The following is a 19999-nucleotide window of genomic DNA, read 5'->3' on the forward strand; positions in this document are numbered from 1 at the left end:
CTATTAATATTATTTGCTAACACCATTCAGCATGTTTTTTTTTAAATATTCACAATTAAATATAATATGCTAAGGGTGCTGTGTATTATTCAATAAATACATATATGTTGGTGTTGAAATCAGTAGATATTTCTCAGATTTAGTAATTGGCTGACACACATAAGAGATTAGCCCCCCCCCCCCCCCCCCCCCAAATTAAATCATAAACATTAATTCTTATCACAGTATCAGTGCTCCATCTATAGGCCTAACAAAGGGGTGTTGATAGACTTTTGATTGGCTGAGCCACCATCTATTTGAAAACAAGCGACTTTGATTGGCTGGAGACAGGAAGTTATGTTTTGAAAACAAAGGGGGTTTTCATCAACTGACTTTGAGCTTTAAGGTATAATTGAGTAACATTAAGACTTATAATACTAGTTTAAAATGTCTTGAATAACTTTCAGCATGAAGTATTGTGTGGTGAAAACAATGTGTATGTACTACAATGTGTAAATCAACAATAAGTTTGTTGCAAAGGAGATTCAAAGTGGATGGTTAAAGTGATATGGTCTCATAATTCATCAACTGCCTGTTATCTTGGAATACTGAAGAACAGTTGTTTTAGGTTTGTATTTTCATTTTTACATCACTTTTTTATTTAGTTTTATATTGAATTAATTATGATCATTATCATATTTATGTATTGTCACTGGGAAATGTAAATGGATAAGTATAAATGTAATGCAATTATAAGGAAAAACAACACCATTTGAATAATTATGGCTGTATTTTATGATTATTGTCATCTTAAATGTTATTTATACCTATTTCTGGTCATTAATGAACAGATTTCTTTCCCACATATTCAATGAAAACTTTTATATTTTAAATTTGAAGGTTAAACTCCCAAGGTGAAATTTACATTGATTGGAAGATTCTTTGGATAGAATATTCCTGCCAAAAGACAGCAGAAGGGGGACTAACTGATGTATGGATTTTAACACCAGATTTTACCCTGCACGAGCAGCCCAACTTGAGTAGATCAGGAGTGGGAAAACCGAGCCCTGTCCTTGACCAAGGAAAGTTGGATTTGTTGAGAGGTAAAACTATACAGGTTTTAGCATTTGAAAGGCGTCACACTTCCGACCAGTCCACACAGCCAAATGAGACCACATATCTTGGTACATTTTCAAACAGTATTTTCTACCACACGTAATTTCTTTTAATTATTTATGACAAGCGTTAAGTCACATGTGATCACAGGATTTAAATTGCAAAAATAAACAAACAAAAACAACAAGCAAACAAACTTGTTTTGATTTAAACTAATAATATTTATAGTAACAAGATATACCATAACAGCAATATTTATCACTTACATTATAAAATATCTTTCAGGACCTGATCTCAAATGAGATCATTCACAAGACGCACCTCGCAAAGGCCATGACAGTATAGTTTTCAGACCTGATCAGCTGGTGACTGCTCTATGAAGTGCTGTTCAACCTCCCCTAAGGGGGAGATTCGAGAGGGTCTCCTGATTGCTGAACACTACGCCATGGTTGGTATGATTCTTTTTTATAGGGAAAAAGGGGATTTAAATATATAGGTGTTCTACTGCCTCCATATTCATTTTGAAACAAACATAATGCAATTGATTCAAATTTGACTCCAGCACATAATCTGTCTTGCGTTAATTTAATACAACTGCTAAAATTTAAGAGTTACTAAAAATTGTGTTTGTGTATAAAAGTTTTGAGAATTTAACACATAGGCAGACAAAAATAACCCCAGTATAAAGTTAACGATCAAGCTCTAATTTTGAACGATAAAAAAATTCAAGCAACAGTAATTTGCCTCCTTGTTTCAAAAACCTCTTTTGAAATCCTTCTAATGTAGATGATGTTAAAATGGGATATCTGAACTGATGATATTGATGTAAAAGTTTATTCCACCAAAATCAAGTCATTCAGATCAGACTTGATTTGGGTGGAATAAACTTCTACATGTTTTTTAATACTGTAATGTACAGTAAAATCCTGCATTGATTGTTCATATACATTTCAGTTGTCATCTCCAAAAAGTTTGCCCTGCCCATATCAACAGTGGAAGAGAACATGAGATGGGCCTTGAGGAGGCTTCGTGTCATGTACTGCGGGGAGAATATATAAACTGTTTAGTGCTGAGCAATATGTTCCTTTGTTCATAGGTGTAAATATGTGTAAAGGGCTATTCCAGGAAAAGATAGGATGAAGGATTCCTTAATGTTGTCATTTTATAAATCCGGTACCACCAACACAGTTAAAAACAATTATTATTAAATTTATCCTCTGTATCACCCCTCACTAACTGAAACTGTATATAATCATGGTTCATACCCTTCCTCCCATTTTTACCTGTGGTAGCCCAAAGAGGAGAATGTTATTTATTTTAATTTATTATGTTAAATGTGCTCGCATATTGTGATAATGTATCTTGGGTAGATGTTTTCCTGGTTTTGTTAAAAATGCACTGTAAAAATGTTCACATTATTTGTTTTTTTTAATATAAACATTGTTTTTTGCAAATTGTGTGTGTCTTTTATTTATAATCACATGGGGCTTGTAATGATCTGTTGTGATTTTATCTCAAATAACCTTTTTACCATTAAGGTGTAAATATTTTTTTTTACAAAGGTTACAGGTCAAACAAGCAAAATTTTATGATCCCTTAAGCGAACAAAAGACTCACAAAAACCAACTTAAACACACTATTGTAGACAGAAGTGTGTTTAAGTTGGTTTTTTGTGAGTTTTGGTATGTTGGTTTTTTGTGAGTTTTGGTATGTTGGTTTTTTTGTGGGTTTTGGTATGTTGGTTTTTTGTGAGTTTTGGTATGTTGGTTTTTGTGAGTTTTTTCTGTGTTTAACTCAGTTTTAACCAAGTTGGTAAAAAAACCCACTTTAAACACAGAAAAAACCAACATACCAAAACTCACAAAAAACCAACATACCGAAACTCACAAAAAACCAACATACCAAAACTCACAAAAAACCAACTTACCAAAGCCCACATTTATGTAACAAGTGAGTTTTTTCTGTGTTTAACTCAGTTTTAACCAAGTTGGTAAAAATACCCACTTTAAACACAGAAAAAACCAACTTACCAAAACTCGCAAAAAACCAACATACCGAAACTCACAAAAAACCAACTTACCAAAACTCACAAAAAACCAACTTACCAAAGCCCACATTTATGTAACAAGTGAGTTTTTTCTGTGTTTAACTCAGTTTTAACCAAGTTGGTAAAAATACCCACTTTAAACACAGAAAAAACCAACTTACCAAAACTCACAAAAACCAACATACCAAAACCCACTAAAAACCAACTGCCAATACCGCTTGGTTTAACACGGATAAAACTCGTGTTTAACTCGAGTTTTACACACTTATTTGGGAAGGGATACTGGATTCATCTTAACAGTCTAACATACTTAGTACTGATATCATTGTCTCAGTCTGAAATGCTATGTACATGTATGATTGTCATAGTCTAATATTCTACTTACTGGTAACGTTGTCATCATCTTGTATTATGCTACATATTGGTATCAGTGTCGGTCTAACATGCTACATACTGGTTACATTGTCTCAGTCTTACATCCTATGTACTGTTACCATTTTTCAGTCTGAAATTATACTGTTCTGTTTTCATTGTTAAAGTCTGACATGCTTTGTACTGGTATCACCTTCTTAGTCTTACATGCTACGTAATGGTACCATTGTCTCAGACTAACATTCTATGTACTGGTACGATTGTAACAGTGTGAGAAGTTTAGTGGATGTGGTGCCCACCTAGAAAACTTTAGTTTGAAAACTACCTTTTTATCATTTGCTCTCTGTTAAAAGAAAACATTTGTGGGGTCTATCTATGAACATGGACTCAAGTTTGTCTCATTAGGTATCACTGAAAATTGTTACAAATTATTTGTCGAAGTGTGTGGTTTCTGTGCTATTTTTTTATGAGTAATAGAATCCCTGTTTCACAAAACAAATTATTCCATGTAACCTAACAATATTGACACATAGTTTATACATATAAAAGTCAAGATGATAAACATACGACTCAAAAACACAATTTTGCTTAATTTATCACATAAAAACATTCAATAAATAAAAGAAAAAGTAAAATAATTTGTCATTTAATTTTTATTAACATATCACTTACAAATATACAGCATAAAAAAGAAAACAAGTACAATGTTAACAATTCAATGTTGATTATATCATGTTAATACAAACTACATATAAAAGAAAACAAATATAATTTAATAGTTAAATTTTGATTAATACATCATGTATATACAACATAGTAAAGATAACAAATATTATTTTATTATTTAACAATCATATTTTTATAAGTGTACCACTTAAAAACATTCAACATAGAGAAACAAATTAACAATTGCATATTGATCAATGTATCAATAATAAACATATAACATAGACAAAACACAAGTATTATTGAACAATCGATTTTTTTGTTGTTAAACACTTCAGGTTTAAACATACAACATAGGAAAGAAAACAAATATACTTCAACAATCATATTTCGATTAATGCATCACGTAAAAACATACAACATAGAAAAGAAAACAAGTATAAAGTTGTTTTTTTTTAACGAAGCACATTAAAACATACATCATGTGAAAGAAAACAAATATAAATTAATAATCATATCAAGACTCATATATTATGTAAAAAACATACAATATAGAAAAGAAAACAGTATTACTTTATTTCCAATTTTGATAGAAGCATCAAGCATAAACACACAACATTCAAAAAGATAAACATTATTTAATAATCATATTCTGATTAACACATCATGTAAAAACATACAAAATAAAAAAATACAAATATAATTAAATAAAAAATAAAAAATAACAATATAATTTCGATTAACAAATATGTTAAAACATTCAACATATAAAGGAAAAAAATTGAACACTCCAATTTTCTGAACATATCTTGAAAAACATACATCATGTAAACGAAAACAAATATAATTAAACAATCAAAATTTTATTAGCATGTCATAAAAAACATACAACATGGAAATAAAAGCAAATATGATAAAACTATCAAATTTGTATGAACATATCACATATAAACATACAACAATGAAAAATAACTTAACAATTGAAGTTTGATTAATGCATCTGTATTTATATACAACATAGAAATACAAAAAAATAATTTAACAATCAATTTTGATAAACATATCACGTAAAATCATACAACAAAGAAAAGAAAAAAGAAATTGAATTTAATAATCAAATTTCTAATTACATATCACATAAAAGCTCACAACATTGATTTTTTTATTATTTAACAATGGAATTTTGATTTACATATAATATAAAAACATACAACATAGAAAAGATAAAAAATATTATTTAACAATCAAATTTTGATAAATCTTTCACATAAAAACATTCAACATAGAAAAGAAAAAGAAAATCATTTAACAAGGGAATTTTGATTACCAGTAACGTATAACATAAAAACATACAACAAATGAAATAAAACAGGTATAATTAAACAATCGGTTTTGATGACAATGTATCACAAACAAACCTACATCATAGAAAACAAAACAAATTTAACTTAACAATCACATTTTGATTAACACATCACATCACATCATAACATAGAAGATAGAACAGAAAACAAAAATTATTTAACAATCAAATTTTGATTAATTGATCACTTTAAATCATACAACATATAAAATAATACAAGTCTTCTTCAAACATTGAATTTTTATAAATGTATCACGTAAAAACATACAACAAAGAAAAGAAAACAAATATTATATAACAATCTATTTTTAATTCATGCATCACATAAAATATACATAAATGTATCTAGTAAAACATTCAAGAGTTAAGAGAAAATAACGATGATTCAACAATCAAATTTTGACACGAAGCACATAAAAAACATACATCATGTTAAAGAAAAAACAAATATAATTCAACAATATATTTTAAATAATATATCACATAAAAACAAAATACAACATACAAAATAAAACAATATCATACTTTTCAATCAAATTTTGATTAAGGTAATTTCACGTAAAAACATACAACATTGAACAATAAATTATAATTGAATCATGTAAAAACATACAACATAGAAAAAATACAAATATAATTTAACACTAAAATTTTGATTCACAATTAAAGCATTCAACATGTAAAAGAAAACAAACATAATTTAACACTCTTTTTTTCTTATTACATATCTTGAAAAACATTCATCAATTAAAAGAAAGCAAATATAATTATTCAATCAAAATTGTATTAGCATACCACGAAAAAACATACAACATGTGAATGAAAACATACAACATAAATAAAAAAACATGTCACATAAAATATACAACATAGTAAATAAAACTAATATTATTTAACAATCCAATTTTTATTTACATATCAAATAAAAACATACAACATAGAAAAGATAACAAATATTTTAACAATAAATCTTTTATTAAAGTATCAAATAAAAACATAGAAAATAAAACAAAAACTATTTAACAAAGGAATTTAGATTAACAAATCAGTCAAATATACAACATAACAGAAAAATAACACAAATAACACAAATATCATTTAACAATAGAATTTTGATTAACTCGTACCGTTAAACATGCAAGATAGGCATTGAAACAAGAATAATTTAACAGTTTTTTTTGTTTACAAATCACATGCAAACATTCTGCTTAGAAAAGTCAACAAATATAATTTAACAAATGAATTTTGATTAAAAGTTGTATGTAAAAACAAATACACACACATAATATATATATATTGACAATTTTGACTATTTTGATTAACATTTCACTTCAAAGCATACAGCATGTAAAAGAAAACAAATATAATTTGCCAATCAAATATTGATTGACATATCATGTAACAGAAAATAAATATAATTTTATGTAAAAACATACATCATTGAAAAGAAAAAACAAACAAGTAATTCAACAATTGCATAGTCATTAATGTATCATGTATAAACATATAACATAGAAAAAAAGCAAGTAACTCAACAATCAAATTTTGATAAACATGTAAGGTAAAAATGTACCTCATGTTAAATCAAACAAATATAATTTAACAATCAAATTTTGATTAAAATATGTGCAAACATACAACATAGAAAATATAATTAATATAATTTAACAATTGCATAGTCATTAATGTATCACGTATAAACAGATAACATACAAGAAAAGCATAATTTAACAATTGCAATTTGATTAAAACATCATGCAGGTTACAACATACACACAGAAAAGAAAACAAATATAATTTTACAATAAAACTTTGATTAACATATATCCTCAAAACATACAAGATAGAACAGGAAAAAGATATTATTTACGATCAAATTTTGATTAATGTATCACATAAAATCATACTGCATAGAAAAGAAAACAAGTATAATTCAAAAATTGAACTTGGTTAATGTATCACGCAAAAACATACAACATAGACAAAAAAACAAATAATTTTTAATAATCAAATTTTGATTAACCCATTGAGTTAAAAAATTCAACACATAAAAGAAAACAAATATAATTAAACAATCTAAATTTCATTAATGTATGTAAAAACATTCAGAATTTAAGAAAACCTAAGAATAAATACAACAAGCAAATTTTAAAATGAAGCACATAAAATATACATTATATAAAGTAAAACAAAAATAATTTAACAATGGGATTTTGATTTATATATCACATTTCAACATACACTATTAAAACGAAACAACTATAATTTAACTTTCAAATTTTCATAAATAATTATGATGTAAAAAAACATACAATATAGAAAAGAAAACAGTTTTACTTTACATTCAAATTTTGATAAAAGTATCATCCAACATAGAAAAGAATTAAATTTTGATAAACGCATCATGATTAAACATTCAACATGTAAAAGAAAACAAACATAATTTAACAATCGAATTTTGCTTAATATATCTTGAACAAGAGCTGTCACCATAGGATGACTTATGCCCCCTATAAACGCTTGATAGAAGTTATGAGCCTATTTTGAAACCTAAACGCGGACCCTAAGTTCAAGGTCAAGGTCACAGGGGTCAAAATTTGTAAGCGTATGGAAAGGCCTTGTCCATTATACACATGCATACCAAAAATAAAGTTTATATCTCAACGGACATAGAAGTTATGAGCATTTTTCAAAACATAAACGCATATTTCGAAACCTAAACGCGGACCCTTACTTCATGGTCAAGGTCACAGGGGTCAAATTTTTTGTGCGTATGGAAAGGCCTTGTCCATATACACATGCATACCAAATATGAAGGTTATATCTCAAGGGACATAGAAGTTATGAGCATTTTTCGAAACCTAAACGCAGATTTCGAAACCTAAACACGGACCCTAAGTTCAAAGTCAAGGTGACAGGTGTGAACAATTTTGTGCGTATGGAAAGGCCTTGTCCATTTACACATGCATACCAAATATGAAGGTTATATCGCAAGGGACATAGAAGTTATGAGCATTTTTCAAAACCTAAACGCAGATTTCGAAACCTAAACGCGGACCCTAAGTTCAAGGTCAAGGTCACAGGGGTAACATTTTTTGTGGGTATGGAAAGGCCTTGTTCATATACACATGCATACCAAATATGAAGGTTATATCTCAAGGGACATTTTTTGAAACCTAAACGCAGATTTCGAAACCTTCAGCGGACCGTAAGTTCAAGGTCAAGGTCACAGGGGTAAAAATGTGTGTGCGTGTGGAAAGGCTTTGTCCATATACACATGCATTCCAAATATGAAGGTTATATCTCAAGGGACATAGAAGTTATGAGCATTTTTCGAAACCTAAACGCCAAGTGTGACGGAAAGACGGACAGACAAAAGGACGGACAGACAGACGGACAGACAGACAGACAGTCCGATCACTATATGCCCCCTTTTCTTCGAAAGGGGGCATAAAAATAAACATCATAAAAAAGAAAACAAATATAAATTAAAAATCAAAATTGTATTAACCAATCATTAAAAAAACATACAACATGTAAATGAAAAGAAATAAAATTTAACAATCAGATTTCTATTCACCGTAAAAATGCAGTCATAAGTCTACCGGCTCATAAGTCGGGAGGTAAAAAATGAAACGAAAATCGGAGATTTTGCATATGTCCAAGTCATAATTCGAGTCAGAAATTATCCGTGCAAGAATTTCATAAACAGACGCAATTATAAATGCACAGGAAGTTTTTATTCTATACATAGACCATGACGTCAATATTGCACTGTAGGACGTAGACATAGCGGACACGTGTATTATGTACTTTGTTAAATATAATCAATACGAATCGATATATATTTAGGAAATCGAAATTATATATGAAATTAAAGACAAGCAAATCATAATGAACCACATAAAAACAAAAAAAACAACAACATAGGAAACCAGAACTTATATACATGTACATCGTAATTTACACATCAACGAAATACGAAACACCAAACTCGCGTTCAGCAGCACTATTATTAATTGATTGCTCTGCAGATTCTATCACGCGTATTTTAAACGTATTGTCATACGCATGGTGTTGGCGTTTTCGAGGCATTTTCACAAATAAAATGTGTTAGTCAAATTAATAAATTAGTATTTTAAGTTTGCACTAAATTTTCTACGCTAGTAATATTCCACAAACTTAAAATCCGATGACACACTGTGATCACTGTAATCAAATCTTTGTACTTTTATCTGACTATCAAAACAATTGCTTAGTTCCTCGGTAAACACGTTTTTATGACTATGATTGACATAACCAATAGACCGCTAACTCCACCTTTGTTCTACATAACAGTTTCAAAGGCGGAGCTATGCACGTGCTCAATCATAATTGGACGATTGCCAGTGAATAAAAAACTCGCGATTGGTTAAACATTTCGCTTCACAAATTAAAGAAATTTTATTTTATCGGCGAGAAGGGTGATGCTTTATGGCTTCTTGACAGGAAGCGGCTTTCCTTTGATGACGTCAAACTGTCAATTCACACAGATTGCCAATTCTCGCTCTTCTTTAAAAATGACTTGATCTTTTGTTTACACGTTCAGTTGTAAAAAAACAACACCTGCGTACATGAAAACTTTGGATTAAATTATGAAAATAAAAACGAGGGAAATGTTGCGGCAAACTGTGGTTATATTAATTGGTAATTATCAGTTAAAAGAGGAAATTTTGTGTGTCGTATTTCAACAAGTTTTCTATACAACAACAACAACAACATTAAACATTTCCGCGGGGATCGATCTTAGTAGAATGTCATCATTATTTTTTATGGACGACCTCATAGGTCGAGACTGTAAATTTAATCAAAATTGTGAGGAAAAAAATCTCGACTTATGACTGCATTTTTACGGTACATATAATGTAAAATCTTACAACATAAAAAAGAAAACAATTATAATTTAGCAATTGAATTTTAATTAACATATCTAAGTAAAATGCAACATAGAAATAAAAAATGCATAATTTATCAATCAAATTTTGATAAAATATATAATTAAAAAATAAACAACAGAGAAAAGAAAAGCAAACATAATTAATAATCAAAAGTTGCAACATACAAAAATAAAACAAATACCATCTAACAATCAAATTTTGATAAATGTATCATGTAAAAACTACAAAATAGAAAAGAAAACAAATATAATTTAAGAATTTAATTTTGAATAGCATATCATGTATAAACAAACAACATAGAAAATAAATAAAACAAGTTAAACTTTACAATCTAATTTTTATTAACATGTCACGTAAAAACATGCAACATTATTATAAAAAGAAAATCAATTTAAATTTAATAAGCAAGTTTTGATTAACGAATCATGTAAAATCTTACACCATAGAAAATAAAACAAATATTATTTAACAATCAAATTTTGATTAACAGATCACGTAAAAAAAAGTATATTAAAGATAACAAATATTATTTAACAATCAAATTTTGATTAATGTATCACAAAAAAAACATACAGCATAGAAAAAGAAAAAAATAATTTAACAATGGAATTTTAATTAACAAATCATGCCAAAACCTACAACATGGAAAAAAATCAATATTATTTTGATTAGCATATCATGTAAAAGTATAAAACATAGAAAAGAAAACAAATTTGAACAATATTTGTTTATTAATGTATCACTGGTATAAATGTCCAACATAGAAAATAAAACAAGTATAATTTTACAATCAATTTTTTTATTAATATATCACATGAAAACATACAACATGTAAAAGGAAACAAATAGTATTTAGCAATCAAATTTTCATTAAAATATCACATAAAACATACAGCATAGAAAAGAAAAGAATTTTGATTAACAATCATGTAAAATCATTCAACATAGAAACAAAAACAAATATAATTTAACAATTGAATTTGGATTATTGTATCACATAAAAAATCCAACATAGAAAAGAAATCATATGTAAATAAAAAATAGAATTTTATTAACGTATCAGGTAAAACATACAACATAGAACAGAAAACAAATATAAATTCGCAAATAAATTTTGATTCATGTATCACTAGAAAACATTAATTAATATTGAAAAGAAAACAAATATAAATTAACAATCCAATTCTGGTTTATGCTTCACGTAAAAACAAAAAATATATGTATTTAATAACGATTTTGAATAATCACGTAAACAGGTACAACAAAGAAAAGAAAACAAATACAAATTAACAACGGTATTTTGATTAACATATCACATAAAAACCTAATACATTGAAAAACAAACAAATATAAATTGACAATGAAATTATGGTTAACACATCAAGCATATCAATTTGTCAAAGCCACAAAGGTGGGTTTCTTCTTTATGTATTAGTTATTTCCTGTTGCTATGTTTCATTGGTTCCCTGCATAAGTGATTTGCAAAGTTGTCATCTTGCTACCTTTTCATTGTTTCTCTTTATGTGATCTTCAGACGTGGCCATAAATGTAGTTTGTTGGCAAATCAGCTCGAACAGTACCACACACGCAGCAACATTATATATAGAGGAAGAACATCTTGTAGTTGTGGGGCAGTTAGGCCTTGCATGAATCATGTTGTTCAAAATCGTTCAAAGACTTAATAGAGAGTTTGTGTTTCAGATATAACAGAAAAATAAATCTCAATGAAAACTTTGTGGAGTCGTGCATTTTATTGAACCATCACAGTTACTGTACAACAAATATATCATAAAGCAATTTTATAACATGATCAATAAATATAGAAAAGTGTGGAAAATCTTTTAAAGGCTATCATGTACTGAGTTGAAAGTGTATTATTATCTAAATGACCTATACTACCTATAATGATGCTCTTACAGGATTGTGCAAAGTCATAGGGGAATAGGATTGGTAGTCAGGGGTGGGGGTATTCTGTGCTAAGTCATATGGGAATAGGATGGGTAGTCAGGGGTGGAGGTTCTACCTGCATATGAGCGGAGCTGTGTGAAAATGGGGCTTCGTGCATGTGGAACAGGCTAATCAGGAATGAAACTTTCTACTTTAATGGTATTTCTTGTTTGAATTAAGTGTCTTCTTTGAGAAAATCTAGTTAAGGCATGTGTTTAATCTCACATACTCAATCTGGTGACATGCTATGATCTTGTACCATAATGTCACACAGTCTGACATTCTACATACTGAGTATTTCTGGTATACTTGTCTAAGTCTAACATGTTATGTACAGAACTGGTACCATTGATGCTATCTGACATACTACATAATTTTATGGTATCATTGTCACAGTCTTACATGCTACATACTGGTATTATTGTCCCAGTCTGACCTGCTACGCACTTGTACCATTGTCTCAGTCTAACATGCTAAGCCTATGTACTGGTACCATTGATGCTATCTGAAATACTACAAAATAATTATGGTATCATTGTCACAACATGCTAGTGTTGCCTTTTTTAAAAATAAGCCTATTTTGGCCATTTAATTATGTTCAAGTTGGGAGTAATGGATACTTCTGTAATCTTATTGCAGGTCACACACTTCTGATAAATACCAGGTGTAGTCCATCTCTCTGGTGAGGGGTGACTCACATATCTCTTAATTTCTGCAAATTGCTCTTCTGCTAAAAGCTATAAATCTTACTTCTGCTAATTGCTATAAATCATAGTCACTTCTGAGAATTCCCAGAAATTTGCATATTGACAGAAATGTGCATACAAATTGCAAATGTCAGAAATTAGCATATTTGAATAGTATAAAAAAGGGTTTTGGGGATTGAGAGGGGGAAAAAAAGAGAATAGGACAGGGGAAACAGAAGGATGCTTTTAATATATAATATTGAAAACTTGTGTCTTGATATCAATACTTTAATGTTTTAAATATGCTTTTTGTTACTAATCAGAAGAGTGTATTTCTAGTGTATTTCTTTAATAAAAGTGTTAAGAGTGATTGTGAAATAAAGTTTAGAAGAAGACATTCGCCTCAGTTTGGATTTAATCATTGTCCAACACATCAACATGGACTGGTGGCAGCAAAATTACCGCTGAGAAATTGCCCAAACTAATAAATGTTGTTTTGGGCCATGCGCTAACTGACGGTGGGGAGAAAAAGGTTACACTGGTGTACAGCGGTCGGATTTCTGTGAAATTAATTTTTACAGATGTATGGACTTTAACACGTGAAACTTCAACGATTTCTGTGAAATTTATTTTTACAGAGGTATGGACTTTAACACGCGAAACTTCGAGGATTTCTGCAAAATTTATTTTGACAGATGTATGGACTTTAACACATGAAACTTCAATTATTTCTGTTTTGATGCAGTTTTACAGAAATGGGCCTTAAAACACTTCAATTGTTGTGGTGCTGGTGAAAAGCCTTTATTGGATACACGTTGGACTTAAAATTTGAAATGAATAATAAAAATCAACAGCGATTTGGACAGGTAGTTTTCAGTGGGATATATTAATAGCAACCATCAATCAGAGACGACAGGATTACAGTGAGCTGTTGGAAGCAATCATCTGGGGAGTGTTTTATTGCGGTTGGAACTATGGACATTGTACAGCGCTTCATCGTGATAATTGACGTTATAATTGCAATGATAATTGCCGATGTTCCAATTTTTGGAATAACTGTGGGTCTATGTGATGTATTAAGCACAGGGTCAGCTGCTAGCTGTTTAGTGGAACCTGAGGAAAAGTTCAGACTGGCTTCAGATCGGAATAACCATAGAAAGTTTAAGCTGAATCGATGTAAATAATCTTCAGCGTTTGAACTATGCGTAAATATACAAGAAGAATAGAAGAAATAGATGGTGTGATCTGTGGAAATTATGAGACGATTTTAAAACTTAAATATCAAATTGAAAATAATCACTTCAACTGTTACAGTTTAAACAGAATTCCCTGTGATCCAACAACGTGAGATTGTTACAGCACTGAAACCGCACTGGAAAATGTGTCTCTTCAAGTCTGCAGTGTTTGTTTAAAATATCATATAAAATGGTCAGAGTTTGTTATTGTAAATGTGATTATCTGTACACTTGAAACACTACTATTTCAAGTAGTAAGTCAGACAAAGTTCTCATGCTTCAAATTCACTTTTACTTATTTTGGAAACATGATGTTTTCAGTTGCATAATGAGTGAGAAATGTGAAGACGGACTTTCACAGGTACACTGGTGAAGTGCATTGTCTCAGGATGCGAGATATGAATTTGGATAATGGTCAAGAAGTATCTCCGAAAGGGGTGGGAGAGGGGACAACACTTGAACTACGATCTAGCATATCATTTTTGCATGAATGATTACGACATAACTGTCAATGCTAATGACCAGCTCAAGCCCTCGCTTTTTGTGAATCATTCTCCGTGAGGTGTTACAATGTTGCAATTACTCAGACGGACATGGATTACGTCATTCACTTGATTGTGGATGGACCAATGTTGTAATGTATTTACCCAGACATACATGGGTTGTGTCATCCGCTGGATGGAAGAAGGCCTTTATTTATCCAGGGATGTTTTTTTACCAGTGAACCACCTGCAGTTTGCAATTCATGGATTAATTTGCTTATCCTAAGTTGATGGATAATTTAGAAGATATCCATATAATGCGTTGACCATACAGGATCACATGGTGTTACTTGGATTATTTAGGAAGGATGTTTTAAAATCTATATAATTTTAATTTGTCAAGCATCCTAGTTCAAAGAATTTGCTTTAAGTGAAACTATTCTTTTACTGGTACCCACAGAAATGATTAGTTGAAACAACAAATTTAATCACACCACCATCAACTGTTACATTAAGAATGGGACTTTGAAATTATAGAAGACAGACTGATTTCTTCAGAGCAAAATGATGGATGGTTGGAACCTCTTAATGATGATGGCAACATTGTTCAGACAACAGAATGTTTATTTAACTTGCCTGGCAAAACAACCCTCCATCTATATTGCTTGAATCATAAACACACTGTCAGTACTAATGTCTCTACTGTTGATCTCAGAATGCAGAAAATTTCCAGAAATTAGACTGTGATGACCATTAGATTCCTGTCAACTGTCTGTGCAATCAAATGTATGTTTGTGCTTTGACCATTTTAATAACCAAATCTTATCAATTAACTATAATACAAAGAAATGACCATAAGATTCATGTCAAACTGTCTCTGCAATCAAATTTATGTTGGTACTTTGACCATGCTAACAACCAAATCTCACCTATGAACTCTTGTCCTTGGTATTTTTCCCTATCAACTAGTGGTTGGAATCGGTTCCCCAAAACCGAGTCGATTAATTGGAGGCCATAATCAGCGATTAATCGATTAATCAGCATTTTTAACAAAACATGAAGTTTTTAATATTTTTACCATTTTTTTATATTAACATTATATTGCTATATTTTATCAAAAAGAACTTTATCATGAATATTCCTTATGTGTTTTGTGATTTAATAATGAATAAATGCTAAAACATCTTGCTTCGTGTTCGAATAAGTGAAAAATCTTGTTGCTGCAATGTTACGTACTGTGTTGAAAATGGCGTTAAACCCCGATAACAACAAGTCAACAACAAATCTTGTAAAGAGTGAAGAATATTACAGATTGGTAAATAAAAACAGATCTTTAAAAAGTAATTTTAATTCTAAAGAACAACTTTTATGATCATTATCAGAAGAATATGAAAATATCAACTTTAATATGGATCTTATGATACTAGTTTCTTGACCACTTAATACAAATTCTTTTCTGACTGACATCTTGAAGAATTGCCTATACACATCCATGTTGTTTTGGGCCATGCGCTAACTAACTGACCGTGGGGAGAAAACAGTTACGCTACTCACTGGTATTATTGCCTCAGTCTGAAATGCTACATACTGGTAACATTTCCACAGTCTAACATGCTACATACTGGTCCATTTGTGATAGTCTGACAAGATAGTACTGGTACCATTGATACAGTCTGACTTGCTTCATATAAGTTCCATTGTCACAGTCTGACATGCTATGTACTGGTATCATTGTCACAGTCTAGCATGTTACCTACTGGTATAATTGTCTACGTCTTAAATGCTACAATACTGGTACTATTGTCTCAATCTAGCATGCTATGTACTGGAAGCTCTGTCTCAGTCTGACATTCTACGTCCTGGTACCATTGTCTCAGTCAAAATGCTACCGACGGTTACAATTGACTGGTCCTATTATCGTAGTCAAACATGCTTCATACTGGTGCCATTGTCTTAGTCTGATACCAGTATTCTACATTCTGGTCAAATAGCATCAGTCTGACATGCGATGTACTGGTAGCATTGTCTCAGTGTAACATGCTACATACTGATACTGTTGTCTCTGTCTGACATGCTATGTACTGTTACCATTGTCTCAGTCGGTAGTGGTCCCATCGTCTTAGTCTAACATGCTGCGTACTGGTATCACTGTGACAGTTTAACATGCTACATACTGGTATCATTCACTCAGTCTGTCATACTACATACTGGTTCTATAGTCACTGTATCTGACATACTATATTCTGATATAATTGTCTCTGGCTGACAAGTTATGCACTGGTATTGTTGTTTTCGTCTGGCATGCTATTTAATGTTATCATTGTCACAGCCTTACAAGCTACACACTGGTAGAATTACCTAGGTCGAACATGCTACATACAGTGATTTTTTTTGCTTTTTTTTCTTACAGCCAGTGCCTTTTGGATTGGGAAAATTAGCGCGATAAACCATGAAATTGGGAAAAATAGCGCGATAAACCATGAAATTGGGAAAAATAGCGCGATAAACCATGCAATTGGGAAACATTATAAATATGATTATAAGAACAGAATTAAAATTATTAAAGTATGTTTGACAGCATTTTTATATTATAAAGTATTAATTTAATGTGTTCTTACAATAAAGACAATGTTAAGTTAATATCCTTCCACATTCATATTGAACTTGCAATAATCTATATAGATTCTTAAATATACCATTTAATCATGACCTCTTTAACAGTAAGAATTAAATTCAGTATTCTTTTAAATTAAATATCATATGGTGAAAACATTAACACATATTTATAAAAAAACGCTTTAGTGGTCTTGCTATGTTAATGATGTATTATATGGAGTTAATTTTTTTTAAATTTAATTTCTTTACCTTTCAACATCTTGCACTTCAATGCTATTTCAGTAAACTGTAAAGCGTGACAAACATAATAAAGCAGAATATGCATATGAATCTGATTTTACACAGATCCACTAACATATAAATCATATCATGTTTGTCTCTTTCCATTTTCAAATGATACTCATCTTAAATGCATTAACTTTGTGAGTAACGGTAGACTAACTCCAATTTCCCAACACTGATTTCCGTGATGCACATTCACTGTGAAGATTTGTAATAAATATTTGTTGTTTTTATCTCAAACGTTATATTTTGCGTTAATTGACACACGCATCAAATTATTCCGTAATAACCATATGATATCCGTTGTTAATTTGAATGTTATTTATCATTTTCGCCGCGCATCGCAAATTTCTCGTCTGCTTGCCGCCATCTTGGGCGTGTGTAAAAACAGGCGTTTACAATCGGGATACATCGACTATCGTCGGTATCCTCCGCAATATAGAGAGAGATGTGGATAGCAACGTAAAATCGTATTGGCCAAATTCGCTAAAAATACGTAAGTCAGTTGTTGTTCGGCGACGACTCAGCAACTCGATCGGCACTCGTTCGAATTATTGCTAAATTACATTGTAATCTTATTGGCTTTATTGGGAAAATTTTGTCTTTTTTTGGGAAATTTTAATCAAATTTTTGGGAAAAAACGTCATTTTTTGCAATTGGGAAGCAGCTGAATATCGGCTGTAATTTCTGGCAAAAAAAATCACTGTACTGGTACAATTGTCTTATTCTAACATGCTTTGCACTTGTACCATTGTCTTATTCTAACATGCTATGTACTGGTATCATTGTCGCAGTCTAACATGCAGCATTATGGTACCATCGTCACACTCTGCATGCTGCTATATTTGTCACATTCTAACATGCTACTGAACTATTTTCTCAGTCTGACATGCTACATACTGGTACTAATTTCTTAGTCTAAAATGCTACATACTGGAACTATTTCTCAGTTTGACATGCTTCGCACTGGCACTATTGTCTCAGTCTTTCTTTCTACATACTGGTATTATTTTCTGACATGCTATGTACTGGTACTATTGTCTCAGTCTGTCTTGCTATGTACATGTATAATTGTCACAGTCTAATGTGCAGCATTTTGGTACCATTGTCACAGTCTTACATTCTACTTACTGATATCATTGTCGTCTGACATGATACTTTTTGGTACCATTATCACAATCTGACATGCTACGTACTGATATCATTGTCATAGTCTGACATGCTACATTCTGGCATTATTTTCTCAGTCTTACATGCTTGGTACTGAAACCATTGTCTCAGTCTGACATGCTACACACTGGTACCATTGTCTCAGTCTGACATGCTACACACTGGTACCATTGTCTCAGTCTGACATGCTACACACTGGTACCATTGTCTCAGTCTGACTTTCTACATACTGGTACCATTGTCTCAGTCTGACTTTCTACATACTGGTACCATTGTCTCAGTCTGACTTTCTACATACTTATCTCAGTCTGACATGCTATGTACTGGTACTTTTTTCTCAGTCTGTCTTACCATGTACATGTATAATAGTCACAGTCTAACATGCAGCATTTTAGAACCTTTGTCACAGTCTGCCATGCTATGCACTGACAGTATTTTCTCAGTCTAACATGCTAGGTACTGGTATCATTATCTCAGTCTGAAATGCTTAATACTGGAACTATTGTCTCATTCTGACATGCTTTGTACTGGTATCATTGTCACAGTCTATCATGCAGGGTAATGGTACAATTGTCACAGTCTGGCATGCTGCATACAGATAAAAATTAAATTGTCTCAGTCTGATATGCTACTAAACTGATATGATTGTATTTCTAACATGCTGCGTAGTGGTACCATTGTCTCAGTTTGACATGCTACGTACTGGTACCATTGTCTCAGTTTGACATGCTACGTAGTGGTACCATTGTCTCAGTTTGACATGCTACGTAGTGGTACCATTGTCTCAGTTTGACACGCTACTTACTGGTACCATTTTCTCAGTTTGACATGCTACGTACTGGTACCATTGTCTCAGTTTGACATGCTACATAGTGGTACCATTGTCTCAGTTTGACATGCTACTTACTGGTACCATTGTCTCAGTTTGACATGCTACGTACTGGTGCCATTGTCTCAGTCTAACATGCTACTCACTGGCACCATTGTCTCAGTCTGACATGACATGTACTGATACCATTTTCTCAATCTAAGATGGTACATACTTAAGTACCATTGTCTCAGTCGAACATGCTTCTCACTTGCTGCTATGGTACCATGGTC

At 31.1% G+C, this 19999-nt stretch overlaps 1 long non-coding RNA gene across 3 annotated transcripts in view; it reads left to right on the top strand.

The window, feature by feature from the left end:
• Positions 1-200: 200 nt before the first annotated feature.
• Positions 201-19999, top strand: part of LOC127835378 (uncharacterized) — a 46750-nt gene continuing 26951 nt past the window's right edge. Inside the window, exons 1-4 of one of the 3 annotated variants that reach the window (XR_008028497.1) lie at positions 205-607; positions 990-1082; positions 1381-1547; positions 2050-2549. This is a non-coding gene — a long non-coding RNA (uncharacterized LOC127835378). Of the gene's footprint in view, positions 608-989; positions 1083-1380; positions 1548-2049; positions 2550-19999 lie in introns of those variants that run through there. The other 2 variants (XR_008028498.1, XR_008028499.1) reach the window with 2 other exon arrangements.

This window comes from Dreissena polymorpha, chromosome 6, assembly GCF_020536995.1.
Source record: "Dreissena polymorpha isolate Duluth1 chromosome 6, UMN_Dpol_1.0, whole genome shotgun sequence".
NCBI lineage: Eukaryota > Metazoa > Mollusca > Bivalvia > Myida > Dreissenidae > Dreissena > Dreissena polymorpha.